The 17,099-nt window shown below is 47.0% G+C and overlaps 1 protein-coding gene across 5 annotated transcripts in view; it reads right to left on the bottom strand.

Annotated features, from left to right (window-relative positions):
• Positions 1-17,099, bottom strand: part of FAM110B (family with sequence similarity 110 member B) — a 150,326-nt gene that overhangs the window by 63,988 nt on the left and 69,239 nt on the right. For 2 of the 5 annotated variants that reach the window (XM_073679326.1, XM_073679329.1), the window contains exon 1: positions 8,503-8,681. The exons of 2 other annotated variants lie outside the window; for them this stretch is intronic. The gene's annotated coding sequence lies outside the window, so the exon portion shown is untranslated. Of the gene's footprint in view, positions 1-8,502; positions 8,682-17,099 lie in introns of those variants that run through there. One more of the 5 variants, XM_073679327.1, reaches the window with a different exon arrangement.

Here is a 17,099-nt window from a genome sequence, read left to right as displayed (position 1 = left end):
AATTGCCGGTTTTGTCTCCCAGGTGCCTTTGAGAAACAAATCTGCTTTTCTGTCCAGAGGATCTTTAAGGGCCCCCATATCATCAAAGGGGAGAGATGACTTTTTAGAAGCTTTAGTTATGGCTGCATCTAGTTCGGCAGCCTTCTCCCAGAAGGAGGAGGCAGAGTTCTCAAATGTACTTTCTTTTAAAGAATGGGGGGAGGGAACCCTTTCTTTCTGGCTTTTGCCACTCTCTATGGGTTAGACCCTGAAGTTTATCAGTAAAGGGGAAACATTTTCTCTTCCACTGCCCCAGCCCTCTGAACATGACGTCTTTGACTGACTTCTCTGGTCTGAGGTCCGTAATGCTCAAGGTTGAGCGGACCGCTTTAACCAACCCGTCAACTTCATTTAATAGAAAGCAGTGCTGGCCTGAACCACTATCCGAGGATGAGGAAGATGAAGAAGATGAATCGTCAGAGTCCACCTCCTCGGCTGATGATAGGGAATAATCAGGAGTTGGGGAGACCTCATGGTTAGCTTCCTTCCTCTTAGACTTTTTAGAGAGGAGTTTGCTTACCTCTGATTTAACTAGGGTTTTTAAGCCTGAGGCGAAATTAGGGGTCTCATCTCCCAAAGTTTGGTTTATGCAGAACTGGCACGGTCTTTTGGAATATGAGTCCGCCAATAGGGCCTCGCATAATGCACATTGCTTGTGTTTGGTTTTGGAGGTACACTTCTTCCCCTAAACCGATAACAAAAAGGGACACCTTATTACCTAAGTGAACTTTCTTGAAGATCACTTACCCAGAGGTTAAATAGCTGGTACCGGTTTAGCTGGAGGACCGTTCTCAGCCGGGGGCTCATCCCTAGGGGCTGCAGATTCGTCCGTCTTCGTAGAGTCACGATGGCCGGACTGGGTTCATCTACCTGCAGTCCGAGAATTGCTGGTGACTCGAGGGGGTCGTGTCTCCTGGGGCTCCCCAGGCGACTGCTGAGATGGAGAAAGCGGCGGCCGCCGGATTTGCTGCTGCTGCTCGTCTTCAGAACCCATTAACAATAGAGTTCTGAAGCAGCTGGGAAGCCTAGAGCAGCGATAACTGGACGCTTAAATAGGAGCGTCTACTTCCCTTTAATTTCCCCTCTTTTTTTGCTGGTTGGAGGGGAAAACGCAGCGCTCACGCGGCATCTGCATGCATGTGGACCGGACTTCCCGTCTGGTCACATGACCGCCTGGCATCAGGCCCCGCCCTCAGCCTAGTAAAAGACTGGAAGCATGCGGCGCTGCCGCTCCTGTAATCGGCGCTTTCTCCCTCCACCTGCCTGCTACAGCTAGCGCTCTGCTGCTGCTAGGGGCGGCCCTACCCCAGCTGGGGTGCTGCTCCCCCCAGCGTCCTGCGCGCAGGTCTGGGGCTGCCAACCCCAGACAGGGGTACAGCCCCCCAATACTGTGCCCACCTCAAGTTGGGGCTGCTGTCCACAGATAGGAGTGCAGCCTCCGTCATCACGATCCATCTGGCTGGAGCTGCCACCCCAGACAGGGGCGCAGCTCCCACAGCCCAGGGCACAGGACGGTACTGGCTCTGCTGATCCCAGACAGGGGCACAGCTCGACAGCACTCTTCTTCCGGACATCTTCACAGGTAAGCCTGTCAGAGGTTCCCTCCATCAAGGACAGGAAACCAAAAACTGAGGCGAGAAGAGAGGGCCTGTAGGTTTCCTGTCCTTGGTGGGCGGATCCCCTCTCTTGTGGTGCTGTCATGGTCGACCGATAAAATATCATAAATAGAACCAAGTGTCATACAATATAGTATTGGTCAATATATTCAAAGATTGAATTGATGAATCAGACAATGCACAGCACATATGACAATGCAGTCATATACTGGAGCATACTCCAGTATGACTTCTTACCAGCATTCTGCAAGTCTTGTCTGACTGTGTCCGTACAGCTCTGAACACATTTAATGCACTGGCCATTCCATAATCAGACCAAAAGAGGTTTATAAAATGTGTTATAAAATGTGTGAATAGAACAATGAGGTTTACTGAGCAGAAAAGTTAAAGATTTTAGATTGAAAAAAAAAAAACATGTCGCGGTGAGCTTGGTAAAGGCTGACATCAATCTACCCAACAATTACTTATAGCAAGTTGGGAAAAGTGCTTGTCACTCAGAGCAAAGTTTCTGCTTCAAAGCACACAATCAAGTGAAACTCCAATATCCACAGCATTTACTTTCCCTGCCAGGCAATTTACAGGGAGAAATGAGCAGGGCAGCCAACAGCAGGCATATTACTAAAGTGTAGGAGCAATTGCAAATTTGGGGCCCTCCGAGACAGATGCCGAGATACCAGAAGTCTCCAAGACGGCTTACCCCTTTATTAGGATACGCTTAGGCATTGCATGCATCATCTGCCGCATCCTCTGTATCATTAATCTCCACAGGAGCATTATTCATACCAAGACAAAAACCTCCGCTCCCTGAAGGAGCCCTAGCTTGTCAGGGAAAACCCAATATTTTTGCAGCATCAACTTCAAAGGGATTGTGGGTTCAGCAGAAAATTCGATCAGCAAGGGTGCCCCAAAAATTCAGATACCGGTTGGCGCTTAGCTAGTGTCCCTCTACCCCTCCCATACTCACTCGGCCAAGTACATTTGCATTTTTAATACCAGTCTTCTTTGGCAATAGACTATCCCACGCGGAAAAAAAGGATCGAATGTTACCAAAAACCTTTTTTCTCTTGGGCAACACTGGACAGTCAAGACACCTGCCTAACACATTAGATACGGCAATTGTCTGGGTCATCTGACTTTCATCTTTTAGGTATGGGCAGATACTAACTTGACCCTTTCGGGCCCTGCAGGACATTCTAACTATAATTGGCAGTTTACTTGTAGATAAACTTTCCCAAAGTTAAGGAAGCAACAAAGTTTAACAAAGTTCCACTAAAACATAAAGAGCCCACACCCTCACTGAGATTTAGTGGATGAGAATGCCTTTTTACACTTCACAGTCCAATTAGAGTTTAATTCTGCTTTACAGCAATGCTTTCTATTTACCTAATTGCTTCTTTCATTCCTTCATTCCTTAATTCTTCGGCTTTGTCCACATTACGTTCTTTGCCTTTCTCCCATGTGCTACATTATTTGTGGTGAGTACACATTGATCTTTCCTATAAAATCCATTCTTGCCTTTTTGGGGTCTTGGCGTCATGATTCACGTAACTCTGACTCAACTTTATTTTATATTTTTCTACCCATGACCAACAAAAAAAAAATAAAAAATAAATAAATAATGATGATGATATCTGCCTTGGTATCAAGTCAATAAGCTAAAAGTGTGATATATAAAAGGAATTATGGAGTTAATTATGTAGTAGTAACTTGGAGATGAACAAATCAGCTAGCAGGACCCTGGGTCCAGTGGCCGGATGGTAACCCTTCGAACTACCTCCGACCTGCCGGCACAACGTCACGTGCGGACTATTAACATGGCGGCTGGCAGGGTCCTGTGAATCGATTTGCTCACCTCCACTACTAACCCTTACAAGCTGCAGATTAATACATTTATCTATAGAATATATAGGAGGCAATTAGATAGGATATTCGCAATCTCATGATTCTCATTGAAAGGATTTGGGTCACTTCGGGCTCATGCAGACCAGCGTATAAATCGGACGGGTGCTGTTTGATTTTTGATCGGACAGAACACCGACCCATGTCATTCAACATGGCTGTGCAGATGAACGGTATTTCTCTCAGCCCGACTGTCCGCAGGAAAAAAATCTCAGCATGCACTTCTTTCATGGGCACATTGGAGGAGACTCATTCACTCAAGTCTGTGTGTGCGTAAAAAAATAAATAAATTAAAAAATAAATAAATAATATATATATATAATAGAGATATATACACACACACACACACACACACACACACACACACACACACACACACACTATTTAATTTATAACAATAAATAATAAGATCCCATACAGGACATCCGAGTGGAATCTGATTTTTAAGCATACATTTGTATTATAAACCTAGGAAACTGTATTTAATCATGTACTTTTTTTTTTTTTTTTTTTTTGGTGGATGTATGAAAACGGACTGTATATGGACATCACCTGAAAATAATAAAGATGGCACACGGATGAATATTAGTTGAAAATTGTCCAAGTTTTCTGGATGAAACTCAGACTTTTTTTCATGCGCTCGTCTGCAGCCGGTCTTAGGCCTTAGACCTAAATTATTTGAGGTGGATTTTCTGCAGATTTTCTGCATGTAAAATCCTCAGCATTTTACAGTACCAGCAAAGTGCATACTTTTTTTTGTGTGTGTGAAATCCATGAGGATGTTGACTTTGCTACTTTTTTTTTTTTTTTATAAATCTGCAACATACCAATTTCTGTTACGCAAATGCAACATTTTGGTGAGGATTTTACCCATTCATTTCAATGGGGACCCTAAATCTTCAGGTTGAACCCTTTCCCTGACATTTGTTTGTGATTCTTTGCACAAAAAAAGGGAACATAAAAAACACGAATACGTGCAAAAAATAAGTGCAGATTTTAAATGCAGAAAAACTGCGGATTTCAGTTTAGAAATTTGCCGTTAACATCTGCGCTATTTATGCAATGTGTGAACCCAGCCTTACACAACACCTTTTCCCATAACTCGCTTGTAGATCAATCCTGCTTCTGAACACCACCATCACACTGATCATCTGCTGGCCCCATACATTTTTCCTAAAGCAATGGTAATATAGTAATGTGTAGTATCACATGGAACGTTAGCTGGGACGAGTCAACAAGAGCGGGAATTGCTTTCTTCTCAGCCTTGGCTTATAGAACGTGGGTGCAAATGGTTACCCAACTCCTTTATGAGGACATAACAGAGAATGAACTGATAGATTAGTAAAATCAGGTAACCATAACTAAATCTAAGTGAACCACGGATGTAAAGCCGACAAATCACACCATCAACGTGGGCCACAGATGAAATTATTTAGACAATGAGCTGTCACCCACATAGCCTTTATCTGAGAGAACGATGAAAGTGTTATATAAATGTCGGAGGTCCACCTGACTACAGGTTACCAAAAAGAGCACACTGCAGCCAATATATGGCAAATAAGTGGACAAACCAAACGTGTTGTCACAAGTATTGAGACACTTTTCACATTATGCACAACTAACTTGGCTCCACTGCTTTTTTAGTTAATGAATTCAAGCTGCCCAGGGGCCGACTCGCTAAGTCACGTTCCTAGAGACGACAATCTTTTATATGACATACCAAGCATTTCCCCATTTCGTTTTCCTCTTGGTTCCATTAAAAATCTTCGAGCATGCATGAGTGGAGATAATGAACTCGTCTCAGCTGTCCGTGGTCCACCATGTGTGAGAAATGCAATGGACCCTGTTTATTTACAGCCTGGCTTCTAATTTTCTAGTTTTAGACCAACTGTAGGATCATTGCTCACTGGTGCCTCCATGACTTGTGGAAGATCAAGAAGTCTCTCTACGGTCAAATCTGATCATTTCATACAATTTTCTTCAGGCCGAGAAGGCAAAGCGTTCCAGAACATTTATATACAACAAATATGCCGCAAGTTGACGAGGAAATACATTTGAGAAGACATTAACGTAATTCCACCATATGATAGCCAATTCCAGACTACTTTAGCTTATCACACAATGTGTAAGTACCGTTCTTTGGGTGTCAAGTGATCCTAAAAGCAGAGTGTGTAGTAATGGCAGTTCCTATTAGAGAGTGTTTAATGTTCACCTCTAAACACAACGTGTGGCTTATACATAGGTGTAACAACATGAAGTGTCACATTGCTACACTACTTACCTTGGGCTATATTCTCAAATCAGGGTCCATTTTTACATCCACGTAAAATAGACCCTTTTCTCTCATCTATATTATATCCATGGCGCATCCATTTTTTAGGAAGAAAGGCAACTTATTTTATCCATTGACACTTAGCAATGGATCAGTGAGAAAAATGAATGAAACACGGATGGAACACTGAAGTAAAAAGTACAAGTTTCATTTTTCATCAGTTTATAATGGCTCCTCAGACTTTAGTGGCCGAGTGTGATCTGGAAAATGGATGAGAATAAGACCTGCTCTGAGTCCAACAGACCGGACACGAAGTACACAGATGCCACTGCTGTCCAGTAATATGGCATTAGTCTTGACCCCATGCGCAAAGTCTAGGGAAATGCAACAAAAAGGAACCTCTCAGATGGCTACGAAGGAGAGGCGGCTATGCGGGAGTTTATCTAACCACTACAATCAGTCTAAACTATAGGAGAGGAAAGACAGTCATGCAAAAAGCCATAAAAAATAAAGGATCTTTTAAAGTAAACCTGTCATTTCACACTAATCAGAATAAAAAGAGGGTCTTTTTACCCCCATCCATCACAATAAGGTAAAATTGCTTTCGGGGCATGTACTTTTCTAATATGTCCAGAAACTGTCCCAATTGTCATGTTCTGCAACCTGCTACCCACTTCCTTTCCCAGCGTGCATTTCTCCTGCTATTGGCCAATACCCTGCACAGATAGCCTCTCTGTTGTGCCTGTACACAGACATCCCCCCTCCTGTAATCTGTTGTCTCTGCTGCTGGAAGCAGATTATACTTGACAACAGGCAGTGGACAAATAAAGTGATTTGCAGATTGTCCATTTAGCACATTATCCAGTGAGATCAAGTTGTCTGGCAGTATGGAGACCACTTAAATACTTATCTAGGATCCTTTCTATGTAGTCATCTTCAGACTCTGTGCTTGTGAACCATTACTAAGAAACTGATGCCTCCAGTTTCTTCCCATGCTCCCCCATTACTTATTATCCTCGGCCGTCACAAGTGTGCCGGATTATCAGACATTTATAAGGTCTATTCTCCATACACAAGTAAATAAAGGAATATAATAATTAATTATGACCATATAAAGTCCGATAACACATTTGAAGAAGAGTCTAGGAGGCCGAATGCATGTGCAGCATCAACACACGTCTCACTTCAGACATGGATAATGCCGTAATTTATCTTATTTTTATCTACACAAAACCGACTAACACTCCAGACACATTGTGGCAGCGAGCCAGATGTGTGACCTAGTGACTGTGCAAAGAGATTCAGAAGGTCTGCCTCCAGACACAGGAAAAGACCTTCAACCAAATCTACAAGAAAAAAAAGATATCCTATGGCAATTAATTGTAAGAATATCCTTGGTTGGTCATTAATTATACATTATGATCATAATCTGATGTAAACAGCCACTACTTACTGACAGAGGCAAACCTTGGAAGTTTGTGTCAAGCTGGTCGCAGAGAAAAAAGTAATTAACCTGTATTCGAGCTCGTGAAGATTGCCGAATTATAGGTCCGAATGTGATCAGATAGTACCCGGACCAAAGTTAGTCTATGGGTTGCGCACATGTCCGATTTTTCCTCAAGGAAAAACAATGAAAATAAATCGCTGTCTGTCAGAGTTCAATCAGATCGGATCTCCCTCGGCCATGAAAGTCTATGAGTTCCACAGACTGACACAATGGAGAAGATGAAGAATTTTCTTTCTCCATCTTCTTATCATTAGGTATCGGATCAGATTATGATCACCCTCTGATCAGAGTGGCATTTGCATTATCTCTGATTCTCTCGGATGAGAGAATGTACGGCCATCTGCACCTCCCCTTACACCAATCTGTATCTGATCAATCAATTACAACTTTAGTCTGGGTTTGTACTATATTCACTGGGCCTCAATGGAAAATTTGAAGTCAGAGTAGTCAAACCCTGTCCATACTTAAGATGTCCAGTCTTGCTTTATGGTCCATACAGTGGCTAATTTTTGGAAGAAAAACAGGGGCAGAGCTTATAAAATCTTGGTAAGAATATATCCTTTTTTTTCTCCATGATTTTGCTTATCTGTCAGTAATTGATGAAATTTGATGCATTTATTCTAATGAAATGATCAATTATTGTATTAAAGACCTTTTATGAACAGTCGTTAATGATTGATTGATGAGTTATGTCTACGGCTACCTTACATTCGTACAGTGGACGGCGGCACATACAATCTATAGGAGGAGAGGTCCCATCGCACTGTATACAGCAGCATGATAAATAAAGCAGACAACAAAAGGCTAAGCTGGAAGAGATGGGCTGACGTGCCACATCATAAAGTTTGGAGTGCGTTCAAGTCTATACGCACTAAGTAAAAACCTGCTCCCTTACTTCATGGAATTCTATGCTGTGGTCTAGGATGTGGTGTAAGTGAATCCAACATCATTTCACCGAACAGAAAACAGAATTCACTTTTAAAGAACGAGAAGCCAGAGAAAAACCAAGAAACGCGTCGGACACAGCCTAACACAGTGACTACCCTGTCGGCACACAATATAAATCACATTAACGGAAGAGCACAGCACATTAAACACATTACATGATCAAGACCATTAATTTCATGCATGGCTGTATAGTAGAGAGTGGAGATAAAGGGCTGATGTACCCTTTTGTTTGACCTCTGCTTCCAGTCAAGTATGATCCTCCAAGGGAGAGGGATGTCTCTGGCTGCTGGTTCTCTTTATCCTTTGCTCCGGGCTCCTTTCCCATTTACTGCGAGGACACAATACCTCTGTGCTTCTAATGCAGCACACAAAGATTACAGCGGAAACCTATGGAAGGAGGTAAGCAGCAACATGAGCAGCCAATGGGGGAGAGATCCATGGTGGAAATTAGCACATGCTCACTGAGGCTCTGCTACTGTCACCAGCGCTTAGAAGCCTCAATCTAATTATAGCCATTTGCTGGGACCGTACGACTGAAGCAAAGCCCGAGAGCAAATTAAATTTTAATAAGTGAAAACCTTTTTAGATAATACAAAGATTCCTGCTTGATATCAAGCTCAGACGGTTGCATCAATTGACGCGCTCTCCGGGTTATAAACTCTGTTGCCACGCAGCTTTTTTTTTTTTTTAAATTCTCTTCTTCTCTTCCTGCTTAATCATGAAACGCATTTGTCACTTTAACCTATGTATGCATAATTCATTAACCCCGTGTGCACGCGTTACTAGCAGCAGGAGATCCTGCACTTATTTGCACCGACCAGAGAAAAGTAGCTATCGATAGAAATGGTCAAAATTGTTTTTCCTGGTTTATGAACCAATTCTCCGAGAATCGATAGAGAGGAAATTGTCAAGAACACAGACCCTATAGATTCCCTGATAAAGTCAAGCTTGTGGTGAAACCATAGTCCCTTAAAGTGACAGGAGTGAAAAGCATTCAAGTGCCCCAAACTCCTCACTACACTAAATGTAACACTTGGCAGGAGCGGACAGACCATCGGTGCAACCTGTGCAGCCGTACAGGGGCCCTAGAGGTAAGAGGACCACTTCTACCTCCAAAGCAGGTGGAATTGTGCATTATAATGAGTTATTGGGCTGCAAAGGGCCCATATACTGTTCTTGCACAGGGGCCCTCTCCTGTCTGTGCCTACCAGTGACGCTTGTTTAGTCACAATCATCTAAAAGACTCTCTAGAAGATAATCTTAGGGTTTGTGCTGCATGGTCGTACCAGTCACACCAGCAGGAATATACTGTATTCCGTCACCAGGTTTTTCATTAAAAGTTACTTTTGCTGCCTCTGAAAAAAGTGAAGCAAAGGTTGGACTTTCAATCAATTCAGCTTCAAGCAGGACCTCAATTAGGCTCATTATCAATAACATATCAGGTCTCCATGCACATGACATGCTGATGAATCTGCAGAGGCAGAGTTGCAGAGGGCGTCAGAAAGCAGCAACCCGAACCAATGATGAGGCAGGAGGCATGTCTCAGACTACTGGGGCACTAACTAAACTTCACAGTTCTGCTCTAATAAATATGAACTATAAAAAACAGCCAATGAGCAAGCTGTGTAGAAATATTAGGTAAATATGCACCACTTCTAGGTACGGCTAAACATATTTTATGTAATGATTGGACATCCACTTTATGCAAAGAGCTGCATTAAAAGGAGTACTAAACCTAGAGTACAAAATAATAAACAGGAGAAAAACTATGCCCAATCAGCAGAATTTGCCATTTTTCTTTAATAAAAAAAATGATTTAAAAATTTTTTGCAGAGAACATAGAGGTTAATTTTCTGCTGATCTGAGGTAGTGTGGCTTAAGGCTTAATGGTAACCTGTCACCTGATTCATGATGCCCAAACTGTGGGTAGCATGAATCAGAGCCTGGCACAATTGCAGCCAGGTATACGTCTCTGAAACACTTTGGTGCTTCATAGAAAATATACTTTAAAGATCCTCCTGGGGACCATAGCGGTACAATTCACTAGTTCGGCTTCGCCCCGGCTGGCTTTTCCCAGCACCACTCTAGGTGGTTGACAGGTCTCTCGCTAAAAATCTTTCCCCCTATATGACGCGCCCCCTGGGCCAGTGCTGTAGTGCGGCGCACGTGTGCGCGGGGGAATACCCGGAGCCGGATCCGATGGGGGCAGTAGTCTCCGAGTGGCGGGGACCCGGTCCGTGCCCAGGGTGGTCAAACTAAGTGTGTGGCAGTCTTTGTAGATGTTGTTTAAGTGTCGACTACGCCACCCGTTGATTTGCGGTCGCAAGGCCGCCGCTGCAGAACAGTCCGCTGAGGCCGGTGGTATGTGTGCAGCAATGGTGGTATAACCCCCAACGGGAGAGGTATGGCCTCAGGGCAGCTGGTGCGGGTGAAGGGAGTGATAGAAAGGGCGTCCCGGTACCTTTAGTGCTGGTAGTGCGATGGAACACAGAGACTGATTGCAGTTTTCAATGCTTTACTCACAGATGTTATCAGTGTCAGTCCTGCAGGTGATGACGACCCGAGCCGTGCTGCGTCCACCAGGTACGGGGCTCGACCAACCCCCAGGCAGTTCCAGAGTGTGACCTTGAACTCCTTTCTCCGTTCCTTTCTCTGGCCGTCCCCACTAGGGACCCACCCATGTCCAGCTTCCTCGGGCCTTCTGGTGGCGAAACCTATCTCCGGTTTCCCTGACCCTATGTGGCGTGCCTTCGTGGTGAGTGTAGTGAGTGGTCGCGCCAAGACGTGGCCACGACCTCCGGTTCCTGGCTGAGGATAAGTGGCCTCCACCAGTTCGGGATCCGGTACCCTGATCTGCCAACCCTTCACCCGCTGACTCCTAGCGTGTTCGGGTTCCCTCTTCCTTCATGTCTCTGGGCCTTTCTCCAGGTTCCATTCCTTCCTTGTTCCTTTCCTCTTGTCTTTCTCTCTCTTGCTCCCTTCAGGAGCAGCACCCAGACAGGGCTGCTGCTCCCTGTCACTACTCTTCTCCTCTTTTTCTGTCTGACTGAACTCACTCCTAAGATGGTGCCCACCTTTTATACTCCCTCTGACACCCGAGCCCAGGTGACTAGCCACCAATGGGCTCCTTCCTATGCCCAGAGTCCCTCCCCTCTCTGCTCCTGCACCACTGGGATATTCCTCCCCCCCTCCCACTCCAGCCAGGGACAGACGCTGTCGTACGTGCACATCTATCTGGTGGGAGTACCGTTGATCTGTCCCCCGGAAATGGGATGTATGTGGTGCATGCAGCTAACTGAGTTCTAGTCCACACTCCATCCTTACCCGGGAGTGGAATACCACACCTCTGGTTCGAGGTGCAATACCCCTGTAGCAGCCGAGCCCTCGGGGTGCTACATTCCCCCCTGGTAAACCACAGCACGTCCTCGGGCTGAAATAGAGTAAAAACAATTTTTAAAGTGTACGTACACATAAAACACATCAACTTTCATCCATCCCTTTATGGGAGGTTTTCTCAACAGCTGGCTAATGCCACCGGAACTCTTTTACAAAAACACTATGTAAAACTTTGGCATCATATCAAATTTCACATTAAGGCATTCTCAAATAAAACATTCTTGAATTCTCGGGTTCTTGGGATCTTGGGATCTGGCCACTCTCAGTCTTCGGCCAGGTAGAGGGAAGGGATGACCGCTCTCAGTCCTCGGTCAGGTTAGGGATTAGGGCAAAAATAGGCAACAGTTCTCTTTCGGTCCCAAAGGGGACCACACTCTTAGTGGAAACAGTCCCATAACAGTCCTTATACCCGGTCGGGTAACTATTTACATCTCCTCTTTTACCGTTTACGATTAACGGTGTGCTCCACACGCTCCTTTCTCTTCCTCAGGTTCAGACCCGTCCGGGCCCTCTTTCTCCTCCTCCTCCTGGTACGATTGCTCCTCTTCTTCCTTGACCCGGTGGACATGAAGGGCGTACCACCCCTTCACTCCCTTATGCCTGGTATAGGTGATGGTATCTCCAGGCACCAGGTCCCGTCCACTGTGCCCCTCCGGTAGGTGGGACTCTACGTCGCTCCTGTTTACAAACACCTGGCTTATGGTCTTCGGGTCTTGGATGATGCCCCAGCCACATGCCATGTGAAACTTAACAACAGTCCCGGTGACTCGGGGACCGTGAGCTGTACGGGGGGGTCCTGGCGGGTCCTTGTCTTCTGCTCCACGTTTTTAATGTGGAGCCACTCCTCCTTCACTTTCCTCTCTCTCCGCTCCCGCTCAAACGTTGCCAGTTGTTGGCGGCAGGTCTCATAGCGCCGGGCGGCGCCCGCCCGGGTCTCCTGAGTGAACCCCATCAGGTCTTCTCCAGTGGGGTCCCCCTCGAATTGGGCGTCCTCCAGCGGGGTGAAGAGAGGTCCACGGGCTCCGGAGCTGGGATGCAGCGCCCGCGGGCACTCGGCCTTTTAACCAGGCCGGTGACTTTCTGATCGTGCCCGGTGTTGGGGAGCAAGGTTCAGGGCGAGGCTCCGCTGCAGAGCTTGCTGCTGGAGGGCTGACTACTGGTGGTGGAGGTACGGTGGGCGGTGCGGCACCCAGAGCTTCTGGTCCCGCGGCGGGAGGTAGGGGCAGGTCCGCGGCCTCAGGGCCCGGAGTAACGGCGTTCCCCTTACTTGTCGTTGCGGCCTCCCCCGCGGCGTCGTCCCCGGCCTCCGGTCCGCTTCTGCTGCCTCTCGGGATCGACGCGGTGCTGGATGGTGGCTGCACCTCCGGTTGGCAGGTCAGCGTGCGCCGGGTCAACTCCTCCTTCCACCCGGCGAGCACGTCTCGTTGCGCCCAGATCATCCTCCTGTTCAGCTCTTCCAGCGCGGCCTGCGCGTACTCCGGTTCTTCTTTCTGGAGCACCGCTAGCAGCTCTGCAATCTGGTATGGCGGCTGTGGCGGTGAAGCTCTCCTCCGTATCCGACATCCTCCTCCCCCCTAGTGGACCGTGGCCTACCTTGCGATGATCCTCTTCCGTAGGCCGCGGCTCCGCAGTGGATCGTCAGGGTTGAGGACCTTCCGTCGCGCTCCTGTGACGTCGGCGTCGCTGGGCTCCCTCCAGGACCTTACGCAACGTCCGGACGTGAGGCGGGGCTTCAGTTCTCGCGGGCTTTCGGAGTCCACACCCCTCTTCTTCCCGCGCGGCGTCCTCAAGATAGCGCCCAATGGCGGGAAAACTCCACGGATGGCGGGAAGAAGGCAGAAGATGGCGTCGGATGGCGGGAAACGACTCCGGACGGCGGGAAACTTCACCACAGGTAAGTAAAAAGTCTCTTTTTCAGGCACGCAGTACCCGGTGGTTACGGGCACAAGATCCTGCCGACTACGCCAAAGTTGACGCGCCCCCTGGGCCAGTGCTGTAGTGCGGCGCACGTGTGCGCGGGGGAATACCCGGAGCCGGATCCGATGGGGGTAGTAGTCTCCGAGTGGCGGGGACCCGGTCCGTGCCCAGGGTGGTCAAACTAAGTGTGTGGCAGTCTTTGTAGATGTTGTTTAAGTGTCGACTACGCCACCCGTTGATTTGCGGTCGCAAGGCCGCCGCTGCAGAACAGTCCGCTGAGGCCGGTGGTATGTGTGCAGCAATGGTGGTATAACCCCCAACGGGAGAGGTATGGCCTCAGGGCAGCTGGTGCGGGTGAAGGGAGTGATAGAAAGGGCGTCCCGGTACCTTTAGTGCTGGTAGTGCGATGGAACACAGAGACTGATTGCAGTTTTCAATGCTTTACTCACAGATGTTATCAGTGTCAGTCCTGCAGGTGATGACGACCCGAGCCGTGCTGCGTCCACCAGGTACGGGGCTCGACCAACCCCCAGGCAGTTCCAGAGTGTGACCTTGAACTCCTTTCTCCGTTCCTTTCTCTGGCCGTCCCCACTAGGGAACCACCCATGTCCAGCTTCCTCGGGCCTTCTGGTGGCGAAACCTATCTCCGGTTTCCCTGACCCTATGTGGCGTGCCTTCGTGGTGAGTGTAGTGAGTGGTCGCGCCAAGACGTGGCCACGACCTCCGGTTCCTGGCTGAGGATAAGTGGCCTCCACCAGTTCGGGATCCGGTACCCTGATCTGCCAACCCTTCACCCGCTGACTCCTAGCGTGTTCGGGTTCCCTCTTCCTTCATGTCTCTGGGCCTTTCTCCAGGTTCCATTCCTTCCTTGTTCCTTTCCTCTTGTCTTTCTCTCTCTTGCTCCCTTCAGGAGCAGCACCCAGACAGGGCTGCTGCTCCCTGTCACTACTCTTCTCCTCTTTTTCTGTCTGACTGAACTCACTCCTAAGATGGTGCCCACCTTTTATACTCCCTCTGACACCCGAGCCCAGGTGACTAGTCACCAATGGGCTCCTTCCTATGCCCAGAGTCCCTCCCCTCTCTGCTCCTGCACCACTGGGATATTCCTCCCCCCCTCCCACTCCAGCCAGGGACAGACGCTGTCGTACGTGCACATCTATCTGGTGGGAGTACCGTTGATCTGTCCCCCGGAAATGGGATGTATGTGGTGCATGCAGCTAACTGAGTTCTAGTCCACACTCCATCCTTACCCGGGAGTGGAATACCACACCTCTGGTTCGAGGTGCAATACCCCTGTAGCAGCCGAGCCCTCGGGGTGCTACATTTACACTTTAAATAAGTGTTGGCTGAACAAAAGTTCAACTGACCGCTATTTTCCCCAACACTCCCATACACAGGGGCAAAATAGGATATGCCGAATCCTTCTGCCCTGCAACACAATCTGTCGGGGGGCAATCGAGAGGCCCCCACATTAGACTATTGGTCACGGGCTCATAACTATAATGGGTGTAGGGGTTGCAGTTGCACCTGGGCACTGGAGCCTAGGCGGGCCCTGAAGCCTGGAAGTGGGGGAGGGGGGAAAGGTCCCTTTGTTCCATATGACAAGAGCATTACTATTAAAAACCCATCGTAGTTGAGGGCCCTTCTGGAGATTTTGCATTGGGACCCACAAGCTTCAAGTTTTGACACTGGTTGGCCACACCCTTTTTAGATCCAGAAACAAATTCAGAAGGACATAGCCGATCTTCTGGGACACAGAATATTTCTTGGTATTTCAACTTTAATTGCAACACAAGCATCAAAAGTGGCGAATAAGCTTAAAGGGGTTGTCCAGTCAAAAGTGCTAAGTCTGCAGTCACTCTGTGTGACTGCAGACTTATGAAACCCCCCAGCGCAGGCACTGTGCTCTGCGGGGATTCGCCGGTTTCAGACTCGGTAACGGAGGGTATATATGCCTTATACAAATGTATGGAGTGAGGGCCACTCCCGTCTTGTGATGCGGACGACCAGTGGGCACGGTCCGGCCTCGCTGAATACAAGTGTATGGAGAGCGAGGCCATGCCCTCTGGCTGGGGGTATGTATAAGGCATACATACCCTCCGTTACAGAGTCTGAAACCGGCGAATCCCTGCAGTGCACAGTTCCTGCACTAGGGGGATTCATTCGCTTTGACTGGACAACCCCTTTAAAAAGAGAAATTACAATTTTTTTTTTGTTTTAATTCTTTGTGCATTTTCTATGGTCACACCCTACCTGCCAAGTTTGCACATTTAAGAAGTACTTAAAAGAGGTGTTTGTTTATCAAGACTGTTTTTATTTTTCTGCCATTTTCTTGTCCTCTGTAAAAATACTAAAATATGCTATAATCCCTACAATCCCTTGAGAAAGCGGCTGTGGATGCCGCGAAACGCGCGTCGGGGTACGCCACTGTGCCTCTTGTGCTGCCAGCCTGCCCTCAGCCCTCAAAATTCGTAAGACCATCACCCTTTTAAGCTTGTGGAGCCATAGATTAATTATAAATGTACTAACATGATACTAGTGAATAACTGATTACCTGGCATTCAGCTGTTATGGGTGTGTGGAATCTTACTTTACCTGTGCTGCACTTTATGATCTGTTCTTGCAACTCTGTATAACTTAAGTATGCATCAGGTACTTTTTTCTTGGGCTGCGGATGGACTGGTCTGTTGTTGCTATTTTGCACGTTATTGTCTTGGTCTGCTAATTTTTATATGAATTTATCCTTAATAAAATATGTATATTTTTTAAGCCATTATGACTCCCTTTTTCTCCTTATAAACAATGATTGTCGTGAGTCGGTATAAATTGGTGTTTAGGGGAAGTGTGGTCCCCCATTTACACCTTAATGTTGACATTTGGGCTTTTTTGCTATTCAATCCCTACAATTTGTCTACTGCAGCCAATCACAAGACAGGGAAAGAGGTGCAGAACTACATATGAAAGGATAATAAAAACAAACCCAAAGTATGAAAGGATAATAAAAACACCCCCCCCCACCAAAAAAAAACCACCTTTAAAAAGAGTAAAGAATGTCACATGTGTATGTCATTTAAAGAGGCTTTACTGAATACCAAGTAACTCATTTTGGCTCATGAGTTGTAGTCATTTAGTGCATTGTTCCCCCATCATACTCTTGATGACCAGTCCCCAGAAGTTGGCACTACGCCATGGCTGTTAGTCTATAGCACGCGGAGGAAGCATTACCAGTTGGCACACTTCTTTGGGGATACGAGGAAAAGGTGGGACCTCTGATAGGAAGGACATTTATGAACAACCTCAATTTCTTAGAAGACTTTCTAAAGAGAACTCTGATCAGCCTATCTTTTGCTGGGACACCCGGGAACAAATTGTAATCCATAGCGGAGTGTTCAAGTGACCTGCAGCGCCACAGCCATATAGGTCAGGATGGAAACCACAACACAGGACTAATCTCTAATCATTTATCATTATTTTTTCTGGATTAACAGGCATTTGTCAGAATGTT

The sequence above is a fragment of the Phyllobates terribilis genome, unplaced genomic scaffold (assembly GCF_046119375.1).
Source record: "Phyllobates terribilis strain yellow unplaced genomic scaffold, ASM4611937v1 Scaffold_4__5_contigs__length_816908805, whole genome shotgun sequence".
In the NCBI taxonomy this organism is placed as follows: Eukaryota; Metazoa; Chordata; class Amphibia; order Anura; family Dendrobatidae; genus Phyllobates; species Phyllobates terribilis.
This window is presented reverse-complemented; position numbering and strand designations above follow the sequence as displayed.